The sequence below is a fragment of the Salvelinus fontinalis genome, chromosome 21, assembly GCF_029448725.1.
Source record: "Salvelinus fontinalis isolate EN_2023a chromosome 21, ASM2944872v1, whole genome shotgun sequence".
Taxonomy (NCBI): Eukaryota; Metazoa; Chordata; class Actinopteri; order Salmoniformes; family Salmonidae; genus Salvelinus; species Salvelinus fontinalis.
In genome coordinates, this window is record NC_074685.1 from 510,954 (window position 1) to 530,229 (window position 19,276).

The following is a 19,276-nucleotide window of genomic DNA, read 5'->3' on the forward strand; positions in this document are numbered from 1 at the left end:
ACTGGAGTGATGGAGGTAGATATGTATAGGGGGAAGGGGACAGGGATACTGGAGTGATGGAGGTAGATATGTATAGGGGACAGGGATACTGGAGTGATGGAGGTAGATATGTATAGGGGACAGGGATACTGGAGTGATGGAGGTAAATATGTATAGGGGACAGGGATACTGGAGTGATGGAGGTAGATATGTATAGGGGACAGGGATACTGGAGTGATGGAGGTAGATATGTATAGGGGACAGGGATACTGGAGTGATGGAGGTAGATATGTATAGGGGGAAGGGGACAGGGATACTGGAGTGATGGAGGTAGATATGTATAGGGGGAAGGGGACAGGGATACTGGAGTGATGGAGGTAGATATGTATAGGGGACAGGGATACTGGAGTGATGGAGGTAGATATATATAGGGGGAAGGGGACAGGGATACTGGAGTGATGGAGGTAGATATGTATAGGGGACAGGGATACTGGAGTGATGGAGGTAGATATGTATAGGGGACAGGGATACTGGAGTGATGGAGGTAGATATGTATAGGGGACAGGGATACTGGAGTGATGGAGGTAGATATGTATAGGGGACAGGGATACTGGAGTGATGGAGGTAGATATGTATAGGGGACAGGGATACTGGAGTGATGGAGGTAGATATGTATAGGGGACAGGGATACTGGAGTGATGGAGGTAGATATGTATAGGGGACAGGGATACTGGAGTGATGGAGGTAGATATGTATAGGGGACAGGGATACTGGAGTGATGGAGGTAGATATGTATAGGGGACAGGGATACTGGAGTGATGGAGGTAGATATGTATAGGGGACAGGGATACTGGAGTGATGGAGGTAGATATGTATAGGGGGAAGGGGACAGGGATACTGGAGTGATGGAGGTAGATATGTATAGGGGACAGGGATACTGGAGTGATGGAGGTAGATATGTATAGGGGACAGGGATACTGGAGTGATGGAGGTAGATATGTATAGGGGACAGGGATACTGGAGTGATGGAGGTAGATATGTATAGGGGACAGGGATACTGGAGTGATGGAGGTAGATATGTATAGGGGACAGGGATACTGGAGTGATGGAGGTAGATATGTATAGGGGGAAGGGGACAGGGATACTGGAGTGATGGAGGTAGATATGTATAGGGGACAGGGATACTGGAGTGATGGAGGTAGATATGTATAGGGGGAAGGGGACAGGGATACTGGAGTGATGGAGGTAGATATGTATAGGGGACAGGGATACTGGAGTGATGGAGGTAGATATGTATAGGGGACAGGGATACTGGAGTGATGGAGGTAGATATGTATAGGGGACAGGGATACTGGAGTGATGGAGGTAGATATGTATAGGGGACAGGGATACTGGAGTGATGGAGGTAGATATGTATAGGGGACAGGGATACTGGAGTGATGGAGGTAGATATGTATAGGGGACAGGGATACTGGAGTGATGGAGGTAGATATGTATAGGGGACAGGGATACTGGAGTGATGGAGGTAGATATGTATAGGGGGAAGGGGACAGGGATACTGGAGTGATGGAGGTAGATATGTATAGGGGACAGGGATACTGGAGTGATGGAGGTAGATATGTATAGGGGACAGGGATACTGGAGTGATGGAGGTAGATATGTATAGGGGGAAGGGGACAGGGATACTGGAGTGATGGAGGTAGATATGTATAGGGGACAGGGATACTGGAGTGATGGAGGTAGATATGTATAGGGGGAAGGGGACAGGGATACTGGAGTGATGGAGGTAGATATGTATAGGGGACAGGGATACTGGAGTGATGGAGGTAGATATGTATAGGGGACAGGGATACTGGAGTGATGGAGGTAGATATGTATAGGGGACAGGGATACTGGAGTGATGGAGGTAAATATGTATAGGGGACAGGGATACTGGAGTGATGGAGGTAGATATGTATAGGGGACAGGGATACTGGAGTGATGGAGGTAGATATGTATAGGGGACAGGGATACTGGAGTGATGGAGGTAGATATGTATAGGGGGAAGGGGACAGGGATACTGGAGTGATGGAGGTAGATATGTATAGGGGACAGGGATACTGGAGTGATGGAGGTAGATATGTATAGGGGACAGGGATACTGGAGTGATGGAGGTAGATATGTATAGGGGACAGGGATACTGGAGTGATGGAGGTAGATATGTATAGGGGGAAGGGGACAGGGATACTGGAGTGATGGAGGTAGATATGTATAGGGGGAAGGGGACAGGGATACTGGAGTGATGGAGGTAGATATGTATAGGGGACAGGGATACTGGAGTGATGGAGGTAGATATATATAGGGGGAAGGGGACAGGGATACTGGAGTGATGGAGGTAGATATGTATAGGGGACAGGGATACTGGAGTGATGGAGGTAGATATGTATAGGGGACAGGGATACTGGAGTGATGGAGGTAGATATGTATAGGGGACAGGGATACTGGAGTGATGGAGGTAGATATGTATAGGGGACAGGGATACTGGAGTGATGGAGGTAGATATGTATAGGGGACAGGGATACTGGAGTGATGGAGGTAGATATGTATAGGGGACAGGGATACTGGAGTGATGGAGGTAGATATGTATAGGGGACAGGGATACTGGAGTGATGGAGGTAGATATGTATAGGGGACAGGGATACTGGAGTGATGGAGGTAGATATGTATAGGGGACAGGGATACTGGAGTGATGGAGGTAGATATGTATAGGGGACAGGGATACTGGAGTGATGGAGGTAGATATGTATAGGGGACAGGGATACTGGAGTGATGGAGGTAGATATGTATAGGGGGAAGGGGACAGGGATACTGGAGTGATGGAGGTAGATATGTATAGGGGACAGGGATACTGGAGTGATGGAGGTAGATATGTATAGGGGACAGGGATACTGGAGTGATGGAGGTAGATATGTATAGGGGACAGGGATACTGGAGTGATGGAGGTAGATATGTATAGGGGACAGGGATACTGGAGTGATGGAGGTAGATATGTATAGGGGACAGGGATACTGGAGTGATGGAAGTAGATATGTATAGGGGACAGGGATACTGGAGCCTGTTGGTGTCAGACTTGATGTACTGGTACATCTTGCCGTATGGCAGCAGACAAAGTTGTCTATGACTTGGGTGGTTGGGGTTTTGATGACTTTCGTAGGTGCCATTTAGAACACAGACATAGCCTAGTTAGGACGGACGGACGGACGGACGGACGGACGGACGGACGGACGGACGGACGGACGGACGGACGGACGGACGGACGGACGGACGGACGGACGGACAGACAGACAGACAGACAGACAGACAGACAGACAGACAGACAGACAGACAGACAGACAGACAGACAGACAGACAGACATAACCTAGTTAGAACAGACAGACAGACATAGACCTAGCGACAGACAGACAGACAGACAGACAGACAGACAGACAGACAGACAGACAGACAGACAGACAGACAGACAGACATAGACCTAGCGACAGACAGACAGACAGACAGACAGACATAGCCTAGCAACAGACAGACAGACAGGACATAGCCTAGCGACAGACAAACAGACAGGACATAGCCTAGCAACAGACAGACAGACAGACAGACAGGACATAGCCTAGCGACAGACAGACAGACAGACAGACAGACAGACAGACAGACAGACAGACAGACAGACAGACAGGACATAGCCTAGCGACAGACAAACAGACAGGACATAGCCTAGCAACAGACAGACAGACAGACAGGACATAGCCTAGCTAGAACAGACAGACAGACAGACAGACAGACAGGACATAGCCTAGCTAGAACAGACAGACAGACAGACAGGACATAGCCTAGCTAGAACAGACAGACAGACAGACAGACAGACAGACAGGACATAGCCCAGCTAGAACAGACAGACAGGACATAGCCCAGCTAGAACAGACAGACAGACAGACAGAGACAGACAGGACATAGCCCAGCTAGAACAGACAGACAGACAGACAGACAGACAGGACATAGCCCAGCTAGAACAGACAGACAGACAGACAGACAGACAGACAGACAGACAGACAGGACATAGCCTAGCTAGAACAGACAGACAGACAGACAGACAGACAGGACATAGCCTAGCTAGAACAGACAGACAGACAGACAGACAGGACATAGCCTAGCTAGAACAGACAGACAGACAGACAGACAGACAGACAGACAGGACATAGCCTAGCTAGAACAGACAGACAGACAGACAGACAGACAGACAGACAGACAGGACATAGCCTAGCTAGAACAGACAGACAGACAGACAGACAGGACATAGCCTAGCTAGAACAGACAGACAGACAGACAGACAGGACATAGCCTAGCTAGAACAGACAGACAGACAGACAGGACATAGCCTAGCTAGAACAGACAGACAGACAGACAGACAGACAGACAGACAGGACATAGCCTAGCTAGAACAGACAGACAGACAGACAGACAGACAGACAGGACATAGCCTAGCTAGAACAGACAGACAGACAGACAGACAGGACATAGCCTAGCTAGAACAGACAGACAGACAGACAGACAGGACATAGCCTAGCTAGAACAGACAGACAGACAGACAGACAGGACATAGCCTAGCTAGAACAGACAGACAGACAGACAGACAGACAGACAGACAGACAGGACATAGCCTAGCTAGAACAGACAGACAGTGACATATAGGTCAGTAGCTTAGCGCTGAGCAGAGCGTTGTGGGAGCAGTGGCTCTAAGCTGCATACAGTACAGCCTGTACAGCACGCTGAGGTGAGTGAACAACCCTGAACCCAGCCAGCGCACGCTAAGGCAGTTAACCCTTCACTTCAGTCACCACACAGCTGCTTTTCACAATGGCACACAGAGCTGTCTCTTCTACGTGGCCGTGGTGACTCTCTCTGCTGCTTCCCCCTCAACCCTTCCGCTTGAGCTGGCTGGCTGGCTGGCTGGCTGGCTGAGGACTTGTTGTCTGCCTTCTGTTGACAGATTTAGTCCTCTAGATACATACGTTAAAGAGGAGCCTAACGTCTCAGAATTCTGATCCATAGGCCTGAGGGTTGGCCGATATTCCGATGACTGACAGGCGTGACAAGACGTTGGTTTAGCCTATCGGACCTTGACTGGCGGCGCGCAGTAAAGAGTACACGAGTAAACAGCCTATTCCTATTTGCTATAGCCTATTTCAATAAATATATACACACAGAACACAAGAGAGGAATGTAGGCTAAACCGAGCAGAGAATTCCACCAAAGCAGCGTAAAATGTCTAGTTAGAGTGAGAGCAGGAGATAGAAAATATTATTTTCTGTCTCTCTGTCTGTCTGTCTGTCTGTCGCTAGGCTATGTCCTGTCTGTCTGTCTGTCTGTCGCTAGGCTATGTCCTGTCTGTCTGTCTGTCTGTCGCTAGGCTATGTCCTGTCTGTCTGTCGCTAGGCTATGTCCTGTCTGTCTGTCTGTCTGTCTGTCGCTAGGCTATGTCCTGTCTGTCTGTCTGTCGCTAGGCTATGTCCTGTCTGTCTGTCTGTCTGTCTGTTGCTAGGCTATGTCCTGTCTGTCTGTTTGTCTGTCGCTAGGCTATGTCCTGTCTATCTGTCTGATATTTTCTATCAGATGCAAGGGGCCTTACAGCCTAAAACCTAATCAATTTTTTATTTATTTTTAAGATATATATTTATAAAAACAGACACTTCTGAACTGTCTTGCATCAAGCTGAGTTCGCATCTCTCTCTCCAGTCCATAGGTTTGAACATGACTTTGGGCAAGACATTACTATGCATGTTTCTCCCCCATCAAGCCATGAATGAATAACGGAATTCCATCACAAAAAATAGCTTAAAGAGTTTTAAAAAACAACACAAGTTAGCGACTAGTGTTGAGATAACCAACTACATCCATAGAAACATCTAAATGACAAAGTTTAATCAATCGAAGTTTTATTAAGAAAGATATGATCCATGAGCGGTGGGAACAAATCCCTCCACGTTGATAACAAAATGGCCCCCTAACCCATCATCCTAATTGGCCCGTCATAAAAGCTTTAAGACCAATTTCAAAGTTATCAACAGTGGCCTATTCCTCAAAATAAGGCCTAAGGTGTCCTAAAAGTTGTCGCTTTCAAAAAGTAACGACGTAATAGAAACTCGTTTGGGTCTCATGGATCTCGGAAATGGTGTGACTGGTTTGGTTCAGTCCACAGACTTCTGGTTCATTCGGCACTGTGTACGAAACGACATGGAGAAGACGGGAAGATAAGAGCAGAACAATAAACACAGAGAGAGAGAGAGAGAGGGAGGTGACGGACCGTGAGCCACAGGCAGCCTACACCTAGACCCAGATCTCACTGATAGCTGGGTCAGTTTGGGTAACCTATGACATCATAAAGACGAGCGTCAGTATGTGATCTAAGATCAGTATGAGAGTGAACAAGAGGGACGAGCGTCAGTATGTGATCGAAGATCAGTTTGAGAGTGAACAAGAGGGACGAGCGTCAGTATGTGATCGAAGATCAGTTCGAGAGTGAACAAGAGGGACGAGCGTCAGTATGTGATCTAAGATCAGTTTGAGAGTGAACAAGAGCGCTTTGATCCCAGGTGTGAAAAGAGGCCATGCAGCATATGGCTGGGGAGCGAGAACAGTTGCTGCCTAACATTATTCACAGAGGTTAACCTAGCCTACTGTCAGTGAGGCAGCGAGGGGACAACACATGCATTAACGCGAGTACCAACCAACAACATGGGCTCGTTTTACAACCCCCCCCCCCCCCCCGCCGACACACAGCCACAACCACAGACAGAACCTTAAACCTACCCAACCCCCCCGACACACAGCCACAACCACAGACAGAACCTACCCAACCCCCCCCCACCCCCCCCGACACACAGCCACAACCACAGACAGAACCTACCCAACCCCCCCCCACCCCCCCCGACACACAGCCACAACCACAGACAGAACCTTAAACCTACCCAACCCCCCCCCCACCCCCCCCGACACACAGCCACAACCACAGACAGAACCTACCCAACCCCCCCCCCCCCCCCGACACACAGCCACAACCACAGACAGAACCTTAAACCTACCCAACCCCCCCCCCCCGACACACAGCCACAACCACAGACAGAACCTACCCAACCCCCCCCCCCCGACACACAGCCACAACCACAGACAGAACCTACCCAACTGCCCCCCCCCCCCCCCCCCCGACACACAGCCACAACCACAGACAGAACCTTAAACCTACCCAACCCCCCAACCCCCCACCCCCCCCCCGACACACAGCCACAACCACAGACAGAACCTTAAACCTACCCAACCCCCCAACCCCCCACCCCCCCCCCGACACACAGCCACAACCACAGACAGAACCTTAAACCTACCCAACCCCCCCCCCCCGACACACAGCCACAACCACAGACAGAACCTTAAACCTACCCAACCCCCCCCCCACCCACCCGACACACAGCCACAACCACAGACAGAACCTTAAACCTACCCAACGACACCACTCCCCCAATGTTCTGAGCACCAACGACATGCAGAGACCTCGCTTTGTGAACAAGGGGAAACCCGGGCCGACAATCTATTCTACATATTCTGATATGGGGACAAAGGTTCTTATCAGGACATAGACAAACACACTCTACAGGATACACTTCCACACTCCACCCCCAGGGGGCAGCAGAAACCTTGTCCAGGTGCGAGCTGTGATGTTTGGAATATTAGTGAATAGCGATTCAAAGGGACACTGTAGGTTGGCGAAATATGTAGAGATGTATGTGATGTTTTGAAATAAAGGCCTAGAATATGATTGAAAGCTTTGTAAATAACATGACCGTGTAATTGTACTTTTCTTTAGGGTGACGGTCAGTCAGTGTCCCAGCTGGCAGAGCTGGTTATAGTTTTCAATCTTTAGTTTAGGCATGTCTGTGTGGCTTTCTTTTCATACATATTTATGTTTCCTCACCATCTGAACACATCATAAACCGCTTGTACTGGCCAACCAGGAGGTCAGGACAGAGCTGGCCCCTGGACTTAGTAAGTTGCTGTCTCTTGGGCACATCCCACACGGTCTTCAAACGCTGATTTCTTACATAAATGCAGACATTCATTTAGTTTACAGACCATGTAGCTAGGACTAGGACCCCTAGACATAACGAGTCAGGTTACAGACCATGTAACTAAGACTAGGACCCCTAGACATAACCAGTCAGGTTACAGACCATGTAACTAAGACTAGGACCCCTAGACATAACCAGTCAGGTTACAGACCATGTAACTAAGACTAGGACCCCTAGACAAAGCGAGTGCAACAATGTCCGTAGACTAGTTACGGGTTTCATAACACAGTTAAGAAGAGATTTAACGATGCTCCTACGAAGGTTCTAACGATGAACTTAGCCTTGAGATGCTTCTGGGAAATCGAGCCCCGTACAGGATGTCACAACCGGGTCATTCCATTTGATTTTCATCACTTTTTTGACCACACCCCTTTATGATTTGAAAGAAACATTTCTATGCATGGTTGATGTGGTCAGAAAGTACATTTCTGGACCTGAATGCCAAAAAACGTCCTAACTTTTGAAACATAGACATCACAGTACAGCAGAGCACATCACATTATACTCTACTCTAGTGTACTGTACTTTTCTTTACTGTACTGTTATGTCCAAACTTCTGAAACAGACATCTATGATTGGTTTAAAATTTGCCCACTGGCCAAATGTTTGCCTACTGTTTGCCCACTGGCCAAATGGTGCTCAGTGGGTGAGGATGTTTGTACCTGTAAATTAGGCTTGGGCGGTATGCAGATTTCCATATCGCGCCTGTGCCATTCAGGAATATTACAGTATTACCGTTTACCAGAATGCTAACGAGTACTAAGGAATTCTCATAGCGGATGCTAGGTAAATGCTAACAAGTACTAAGGAATTCTCATAGCGGATGCTAGGTAAATGCTAACGAGTACTAAGGAATTCTCATAGCGGATGCTAGGTAAATGCTAACGAGTACTAAGGAATTCTCATAGCAGATGCTAGGTAAAAGCTAACAAGTACTAAGGAATTCTCATAGCAGATGCTAGGTAAAAGCTAACGAGTACTAAGGAATTCTTATAGCAGATGCTACGTAAATGCTAACGAGTACTAAGGAATTCTCATAGCGGATGCTACGTAAATGCTAACAAGTACTAAGGAATTCTCATAGTGGATGCTAGGTAAATGCTAACGAGTATTAAGGAATTCAATTATGATTTACTACTAGGACAGACAACCCAGCTCAAGTATCTCGAAACGCAGTGTGCAGCAAACACAAAACAAATATTAGACCGCAGGGATCTGAATCCAGGAGAAGATTGTCTCTGCTGCTGTTACCAAGAAGCTTGATCTTGCAAGCTAATGTTAGCCACTTAACTAACATTAGCAAAACCTTGCTGGAGAGAATTTATTTGGCACATCTTAGATTGTTAATAACTTAAAAAGTTATAAGACAATATAGCTAGCAAATATTAGTAGTGAATTTCATACAAGTGTAACTTGATCACCTCACTTAAGTTGCGCTGCAGGGGAGGGAGGGCGAGTTGGAGAGAGAGAGAGGATCCAACTGTAGCCAATTTGGTAACCGAATTACGAGTTTTAAATCACTTAACATTTAATAAACAAACTTGATATCAGTAAAAACACTAACTAATTGGTTACTCCCTCCCCTGCTTCCCTCCCCCCCCAATTTCGTGATATCCAATTGCGATCCAATTACAATCGTCTGATCCCTGCAACTCTCCAACAGGCTCGGGAGAGGGCAAAGGTCAAGTCATGCGTCCTATGAAACATGACCCGCCAAACCGCACATTTTAGCACCCGCACCCTTAACCCGAAAGCCAGGAGGCTGACTTTGGTTGTCATCTTCACGGTGTTTCCTCCGACGCATTGGTGCGGCTGGCTTCCGGGTTAAGCGGGCGGGTGTTTAAAAAGGTAAGCCCCCCCCACGGTCAAACCCTCCCCTAACCCGGACGAAGCTGGGCCAATTGTGCCCCCACCCTTTGGGACTCCCGGGCACGGCCGGTTGCGACACAGCCTGGGATCGAACCCGAGTCTGTAGTGACGCCTCAAGCACTGCGATGCAGTGTGTTAGACCGCTGCGCCACTCGGGAGGCCCTACTTGTTACTTCTGTAAACTTTCCGTATCCTCCCTAATGGAAGGAGAGAAATTAGAAAATATTTTAAAAGAAATCTGGGTTTTTGCTAACGGAATACTATAAAGGCAATGTTTTCTTAAACCTACAGAAGAAAACGTATATTTGTAATACCTTTTAAGGGTTTTTAAAATGGTAAATGTTGTCTAAGACTCTGTGTCCATCTGATTGACCAGAAATCAAAGCCTTTGCTTATTCCTAATTTTTAAAATGGAAAAGGGTTGAAAAATGTATATATGCCTTAAATTCTGCAAAATATAGATTTATAGTAGATTTTAATTTGACATGCTCCTGTAAACTTCACATGTCGGTGCCCATGGGTCCTTTTACATGGAAATGCACATATGTAAAATTGGTCAACTTTGACCACCTACAACTCAAATCAAATCAACGTTTATTTGTCACGTGCGCCAAATACAACAGGTGTAGGTAGACCTCACAGTGAAATGCTGAATACAACAGGTGTAGTAGACCTCACAGTGAAATGCTGAATACAACAGGTGTAGTAGACCTTACAGTGAAATGCTTACTTACAGGCTCTAACCAATAGTGCAAAAAAATGTATTAGGTGAACAATAGGTAAGTAAAGAAATAAAACAACAGTAAAAAGACAGGCTATATACAGTAGCGAGGCTATATACAGTAGAGGCTATATACAGTAGAGAGGCTACATACAGTAGAGAGGCTACATACAGTAGAGGGGCTACATACAGTAGAGAGGCTACATACAGTAGAGAGGCTACATACAGTAGAGAGGCTATATACAGTAGAGAGGCTATATACAGTAGAGAGGCTATATACAGTAGCGAGGCTATAAAAGCAGCGAGGCTACATACAGTAGAGAGGCTATATACAGTAAAGAGGCTATATACAGTAGAGAGGCTATATACAGTAGAGAGGCTGTATACAGTAGAGAGGCTATATACAGGAGAGAGGCTATATACAGGAGAGAGGCTATATACAGGAGAGAGGTTATATACAGTAGAGAGGCTATATACAGTAGAGAGGCTATATACAGTAGAGAGGCTATATACAGTAGAGAGGCTATATACAGGAGAGAGGCTATATACAGGAGAGAGGCTATATACAGTAGAGAGGCTATATACAGTAGAGAGGCTATATACAGGAGAGAGGCTATATACAGTAGAGAGGCTATATACAGACACCGGTTAGTCGGGCTGATTAAGGTAGTATGTACATGTAGATATGGTTAAAGTGATTATGCATATATGATGAACAGAGAGTAGCAGTAGTCTAAAGAGGGGTTGGTGGGTGGTGGGTGGTGGGACACAATGCAGATAGCGCGGTTAGCCAATTTGCGGGAGCACTGGTTGGTCGAAACTCCTAAATGTTTTGTCATTCAGGTCCAAAAAGTTACTTTCTGACCACTTCAACATTGGCCAACTATGTATAGAAAGTTTTATTCAAATCAAAATGGGGTGCGGTCAATAAAAGGGGATTGAAATCAAATGGAACGACCCAACAAACTACACACTGCCCACAAGGCCCGCTCCTCAGACCATCCGTTGCCCTTACTCACCGACAGTCACACAGGCCTCACACGCTTTCACACAGATCTACGCTACACAGCTCCCCACTAATACACAGGGTCTACACAGCACACGATCATCACATGCTGCTGGGATCACACTCCATTGGAATAAGAATGAGGCATGTTTTTCACCAAGTGGAGGGAGGGAGGGGCTTGGCTGTAGAGTACATACACAGACAGGCTCATTGGCCTTTTGGTCCCAGGATGCAAGGCAGCCGTACTCACACTGCAGAGGCGCTAGCCGAGCCCAGAGGGCTTTGCCTTCAAAAACACTGAGCTGGGGAGGGGGATGAGGGAAGCATGCATGGCCTAGCATGTTGTAAATTGTCTATGCTCTGATAATTACAGATGTTATCTGGAACAAACATGACGATTGAATCGTTGGGATCCAAAGGAGGATAATTAATATTAATCTGATAATTGACTAATTGGGATTCAAGAGAGGATAATGAATATTAATCTGATAATTGACTAATTGGGATTCAAGGGAGGAGAATGAATATTAATCTGATAATTGACTAATTGGGATTCAAGAGAGGATAATGAATATTAATCTGATAATTGACTAATTGGGATTCAAGGGAGGAGAATGAATATTAATCTGATAATTGACTAATTGGGATTCAAGGGAGGAGAATGAATATTAATCTGATAATTGACTAATTGGGATTCAAGGGAGGAGAATGAATATTAATCTGATAATTGACTAATTGGGATTCAAGGGAGGAGAATGAATATTAATCTGATAATTGACTAATTGGGATTCAAGGGAGGAGAATGAATAGCTTGAGCTCCGTTTCTCTTTGATTTTCTCAGGTGTAAGGAAAACACATTGATCACAAGAACACACACATGTTGACAACTTTCATAGTATTGATTTGTTTGAATCTTGACTGCTCTCAAACACAAACCGACACACACAAACACAAACCGACACATACAAACACACACCGACACATACAAACACATATACAGTCAGCAACAAGTTGGACAAATTCAGGTCACACCTGGAATTGAGGAACCTGCATTGGCTCGCCAATAGATGTAACTAGCAGATTGTAACGGGCTAATTTTATTTAACCTTTATTTAACTAGGCAAGTCAGTTAAAAACAAATTCTTATTTACAATGACGGCCTACCAGGGAACAGTGGGTTAACTGCCTTGTTCAAGGGACAGAACAACAGATTTTTACCTTGTCAACTCAGGGATTCGATCTTGCAACCTTTCGGTTACTAGTCCAACGCTCTAACCACTAGGCTACCTGCCGCCCCATGCGATGGTCCGTTAGCCGTTACAGGTTTGCTACTGTTCGGTGTAGCAACAGAGAATTACCGACCAACCTTGGCTACACATTCTCAATTCCCGACTTGGAACTCAGCCCTCTGTTTAAAGTACAATATCTGTGAGTAATTCCTTGGCAATGTATCCTTCCAGCATTGGTCCTTCTAAAAAAAATGGTCCATAAAACCCCATTGGTATTTTGGAACCACTGCTGCTTATAGATACAACTCTTCAAAGCTCAATGACAGTGTTGTAGACCTTCACCTTCTACAGTAACTCGTCTATTGTTTCTATTAAAACTAAATCACCTAGTGAGACTATTACTCTGTTCCAGCTGTTTGATAGGCATTATTATCCAAACGTGGAGGTGTGCCTGTTAATATTCAGAACCACATTCCTGTAAAGATTAGAGAGGATCTCATGTTAAATACTGTTGAAGTAATATGGCTACAGGTTCATCTGCCTCACCTAAAGCCCGTTCTGGTGGGAAGCTGCTATTGACCACCAAGTGCTAACAGTATCTGGATAACATGTGAAATTCTTGATAATATATGCGATATCAACAGAGATGTATATTTTCTAGGTGAATTTAAATATTGACTGGCTTTCATCAAGCTGCCCACTCAAGAGAAAGCTTAAAACTGTAACTAGTGCCTGCAACCTGGTTCAGGTTATCAATCAACCTATCAGGATAGTTACAAACAGCACAGGGATGAAATCATCAACATATATTGATCACATCTTTACCAGTGCTCCAGAAATTTGTTTGCAAGCAGTATCCAAATCCATAAGATGTATTGATCCTAATATAGCAGCCATATCTAGGAAAACCAAAGTTACAAAGACTGGGCCTAATATAGTGTATAAGAGGTCATACAAGAAGCTTTGTAGTGATTCCTATGTTGTTGATGTAACGAATATTTGTTGGCTCGTGGTGTGTAATGACAAGGAACCAGACGATGCACTTGACACATTTATGAAATTGCTTATCCCAGTTACTAATAAGCACGTACCCACTAAGAAAATGACTGGTAAAAAATGGTTAAATCCCCATGGATTGATAAGGAATTTAAAAGCTGTATGGTTGAGAGGGATGAGGCAAAAGGAATGGAAAATAAGTCTGGCAGCCCAACCGATTGGGAAACGTACTGCAAATTGCGAAATCATGTGACTAAACTGAATAAAAAGAAGAAGAAGCAACACTATGAAACAAAGATTAATGACATAAAGAATGATAGTAAAAAGCTTTGGAGCACCCTGGAGAAAATAAGCAAACTCGTCTCCATCATTTATTGAATAAGATGGCTCATTCATCACAAAACACATTGATATGGCCAACTACTTTAATGCTTTTTTCAATGGCGAGATGAGCAAACTTAGGGATGACATGCCAGCAACAAACGCTGACACTACACATCCAAGTATATCTGACCAAATTATGAAGGACAATCATTGTGATTTTGAAATCCGTAAAGTAAGTGTAGAAGAGGTGAAAAAAATGATTGTTATCTATCAACAATGACAAGCCACCGGGGTCTGACAACTTGGATGGAAAAGTACTGCGGATAATTGAGGACGATATTGCCACTCATATTAGCCACGTCTTCAATTTAATCCTACTAGAAAGTGTGTGCCCTCAGGCCTGGAGGGAAGCAAAAGTCATTCCCCAACCTAAGGATAATAAAGCCCCCTTTACTGGCTCAAATAGCTGACCAATCAGCCTGTAACGAACCCTTTGTACTTTTGGAAAAAATTGTGTCTGACTAGATACAATGCTATTTTACAGTTAAAAAATAACAACAGACTTTCATCACACTTATAGGGAAGGACATTCAACAAGCACAGCACTTACACAAATGACAGATTGGCTGAGAGAAATTGATGATATAAACATTGTGGGGGCTGTTTTGGAGGACTTCAGCGTGGCTTTTGACATCAATCATAGTCTGTTGCTGGAAAAACATCCGTTACGGCTTTACACCCCCTGCTATAATGTGGATAAAGAGTTACCTGTCTAACAGAACACAGAGGGTGTTCTTTAATGGAAACCTCTCCAACATAATCCAGGTAGAATCAGGAATTCCCCAAGGCAGCTGTTTAGGCCCCTTACTGTTTATAATCTTTACTAATGACAAGCCACTGGCTTTGAATAAAGTGTGTCTATGTATGCGGATGACTCAACACTATACACGTCAGCTACTACAGCGACTGAAATGACTGCAACAGTTAACACAGAGCTGCAATTAGTTTCAGAATGGGTGGCAAGGAATAAATTAGTCCTAAATATTTGTTTTAAACTAAAAGCATTGTATTTGGGACAAATCATTCACTAAACCCTGAACCAAAACTAAATATTGTAAAAAAATAAAGTGGTAATTGAGCAAGTTGAGGAGACTAAAATGCTTGTAGTAACCCTAGACTGTAAACTGTCATGGTCAAAACATATTGATACATTAGTAGCTTGGATGAGGAGAAGTCTGTCTATAATAAAGCGCTGCTCTGCCTTCTTAACAACACTATCCCCCAAGGCAGGTCCTAGGTTTGTCACACCTGGACTACTGTTCAGTCGTGTGGTCAGGTGCCACAAAGAGGGACTTAGGAAAACTGCAATTGACTCAGAACAGGGCAGCACTGCTGGCCCTTGGATGTACACAGAGAGCTAATATTAATAATATGCATGTTAACCTCTCCTGGCTCAAAGTGGAAATGAGATTGACTTCATCACTACTTGTATTTGTGAGAAGTATTGACATGTTGAATGCACCGAGCTGCCTGTTTGAACTACTGGCACACAGCTCGGACACCCATGCATACTCCACAAGACATGCCACCAGAGGTCTCTTCAGAGTCTCCAAGTCCGGAACAGACTATGGGAGGCGCACAGTACTACATAGAGCCATGACTACATGGAACTCTATTCCACAGTACTACATAGAGCCATGACTACATGGAACTCTATTCCACAGTACTACATAGAGCCATGACTACATGGAACTCTATTCCACAGTACTACATAGAGCCATGACTACATGGAACTCTATTCCACAGTACTACATAGAGCCATGACTACATGGAACTCTATTCCACATTAAGTAACTGATGCAGCAGTAGAATCAGATTTAAAAAACAGATTAAAACACCTTATGGAACAGCAGGGACTGTGAAGCAACACAAACATAGTCACAGACACATGAAAATAAATGCACGATGACATACGAACTATACACACACGTACACATGGATTTTGTGTTGTAGATATGTGTAGATATGTGGTAGTAGAGTAGTGGCCTGAGGGCACAGACTTAATGTGTTGTGAAATCTGATGTGAATGTATTGTAATGTTTGTTTTTTTAAATGTACAAGTGCATTAATTTAGCTGGACCCCAGGAAGAGTAGCCTTGGCAGCAGCTAATGGGTATCCATAATACATACAAATACAAATGATTAGATAAACTCTGTGATACACCAAACAGTACCTATCTAACCTTAACTTGTCCACAGTTCCTCAACTTGGAACAGAACCAGTGTTTTCTAACGTCCGTGTCTAGTTGCAGGGGGTTTACTTGGAACAGAACCAATGTTTCTAACGTCCGTGTCTACTTGCAGGGGGTTTACTTGGAACAGAACCAATGTTTTCTAACGTCCGTGTCTAGTTGCAGGGGGTTTACTTGGAACAGAACCAGTGTTTTCTAAACGTCCGTGTCTAGTTGCAGGGGGTTTACTTGGAACAGAACCAATGTTTTCTAACGTCCGTGTCTAGTTGCAGGGGGTTTACTTGGAACAGAACCAATGTTTTCTAACGTCCGTGTCTAGTTGCAGGGGGTTTACTTGGAACAGAACCAGTGTTTTCTAACGTCCGTGTCTAGTTGCAGGGGGTTTACTTGGAACAGAACCAATGTTTTCTAACGTCCGTGTCTAGTTGCAGGGGGTTTACTTGGAACAGAACCAATGTTTTCTAACGTCCGTGTCTAGTTGCAGGGGGTTTACTTGGAACAGAACCAATGTTTCTAACGTCCGTGTCTAGTTGCAGGGGGTTTACTTGGAACAGAACCAATGTTTTCTAACGTCCGTGTCTAGTTGCAGGGGGTTTACTTGGAACAGAACCAATGTTTTCTAACGTCCGTGTCTAGTTGCAGGGGGTTTACTTGGAACAGAACCAGTGTTTTCTAAAGGTCCGTGTCTAGTTGCAGGGGGTTTACTTGGAACAGAACCAATGTTTTCTAACGTCCGTGTCTACTTGCAGGGGGTTTACTTGGAACAGAACCAATGTTTTCTAACGTCCGTGTCTACTTGCAGGGGGTTTACTTGGAACAGAACCAATGTTTTCTAACGTCCGTGTCTACTTGCAGGGGGTTTACTTGGAACAGAACCAATGTTTTCTAACGTCCGTGTCTAGTTGCAGGGGGTTTACTTGGAACAGAACCAGTGTTTCTAACGTCCGTGTCTAGTTGCAGGGGGTTTACTTGGAACAGAACCAGTGTTTTCTAAAGGTCCGTGTCTACTTGCAGGGGGTTTACTTGGAACAGAACCAATGTTTTCTAACGTCCGTGTCTAGTTGCAGGGGGTTTACTTGGAACAGAACCAATGTTTTCTAACGTCCGTGTCTACTTGCAGGGGGTTTACTTGGAACAGAACCAATGTTTTCTAACGTCCGTGTCTAGTTGCAGGGGGTTTACTTGGAACAGAACCAATGTTTTCTAACGTCCGTGTCTACTTGCAGGGGGTTTACTTGGAACAGAACCAATGTTTTCTAACGTCCGTGTCTACTTGCAGGGGGTTTACTTGGAACAGAACCAATGTTTTCTAACGTCCGTGTCTACTTGCAGGGGGTTTGTCTGAATCTAGAAAACTCAACGTTATTAAATACAATACAATTGTTTTGCTCCATGAAGTAATTCAACAATGTGTACGCCAGTATCTTTGTCTATTTTAAAATCTTCTCTCGTTGTTCGAGAAAAGTTGATTGGCATCATGACATGCGGCATTGTGGCGTGCACAGCCACCATTCTCAATCAATGAGAAAATATTTCAAATAGACAAGACAGCGGTGTACACACAGACAAGACAGCGGTGTACACATTGACAAGACAGCGGTGTACACACTGACAAGACAGCGGTGAACACACAGACAAGACAGCGGTGTACACACAGACAAGACAGCGGTGAACACACTGACAAGACAGCGGTGAACACACAGACAAGACAGCGGTGAACACACAGACAAGACAGCGGTGTACACACAGACAAGACAGCGGTGTACACACAGACAAGACAGCGGTGTACACACAGACAAGACAGCGGTGTACACACAGACAAGACAGCGGTGTACACACAGACAAGACAGCGGTGTACACACAGACAAGACAGCGGTGTACACACAGACAAGACAGCGGTGTACACACAGACAAGACAGCGGTGTACACACAGACAAGACAGCGGTGTACACACAGACAAGACAGCGGTGTACACACTGACAAGACAGCGGTGTACACATTGACAAGACAGCGGTGTACACATTGACAAGACAGCGGTGTACACACTGACAAGACAGCGGTGTACACATTGACAAGACAGCGGTGTACACATTGACAAGACAGCGGTGTACACACTGACAAGACAGCGGTGTACACACAGACAAGACAGCGGTGTACACACTGACAAGACAGCGGTGTACACACAGACAAGACAGCGGTGTACACACAGACAAGACAGCGGTGTACACACAGACAAGACAGCGGTGTACACACTGACAAGACAGCGGTGAACACACTGACAAGACAGCGGTGTACACACTGACAAGACAGCGGTGTACACACTGACAAGACAGCGGTGTACACACAGACAAGACAGCGGTGTACACATTGACAAGACAGCGGTGTACACACAGACAAGACAGCGGTGTACACACAGACAAGACAGCGGTGTACACACAGACAAGACAGCGGTGTACACACTGACAAGACAGCGGTGAACACACTGTTGTATTCATGGAGCAAAACATGCATTTCAAATTTAATAACGACGCATTTTCTAGATTCAAACAAACCCCCTGCGGCTAGACATTTAGAAAACACTGGTTGTCTCCCAAGTCGGAAATTGCGGAAGTACGGACAAGTTAAAGTTGGTTAAAATCTCTAATAGACCAGACAGTACCTATTAGACAGCTGGAACACAGTAATGGTCTGACGAGGTGATCGTTTTAATAGCAACAACGGATGAGTTACTGTTACAACACTGTCATTG

General features: G+C 45.2%; 1 protein-coding gene across 1 annotated transcript in view; it reads right to left on the reverse strand.

Moving 5' to 3' along the window:
* The window catches only part of LOC129818032 (methyl-CpG-binding domain protein 2-like), a 163,833-nt gene that overhangs the window by 143,290 nt on the left and 1,267 nt on the right, over window positions 1–19,276 (reverse strand). The gene's annotated exons all lie outside the window — the stretch shown is intronic.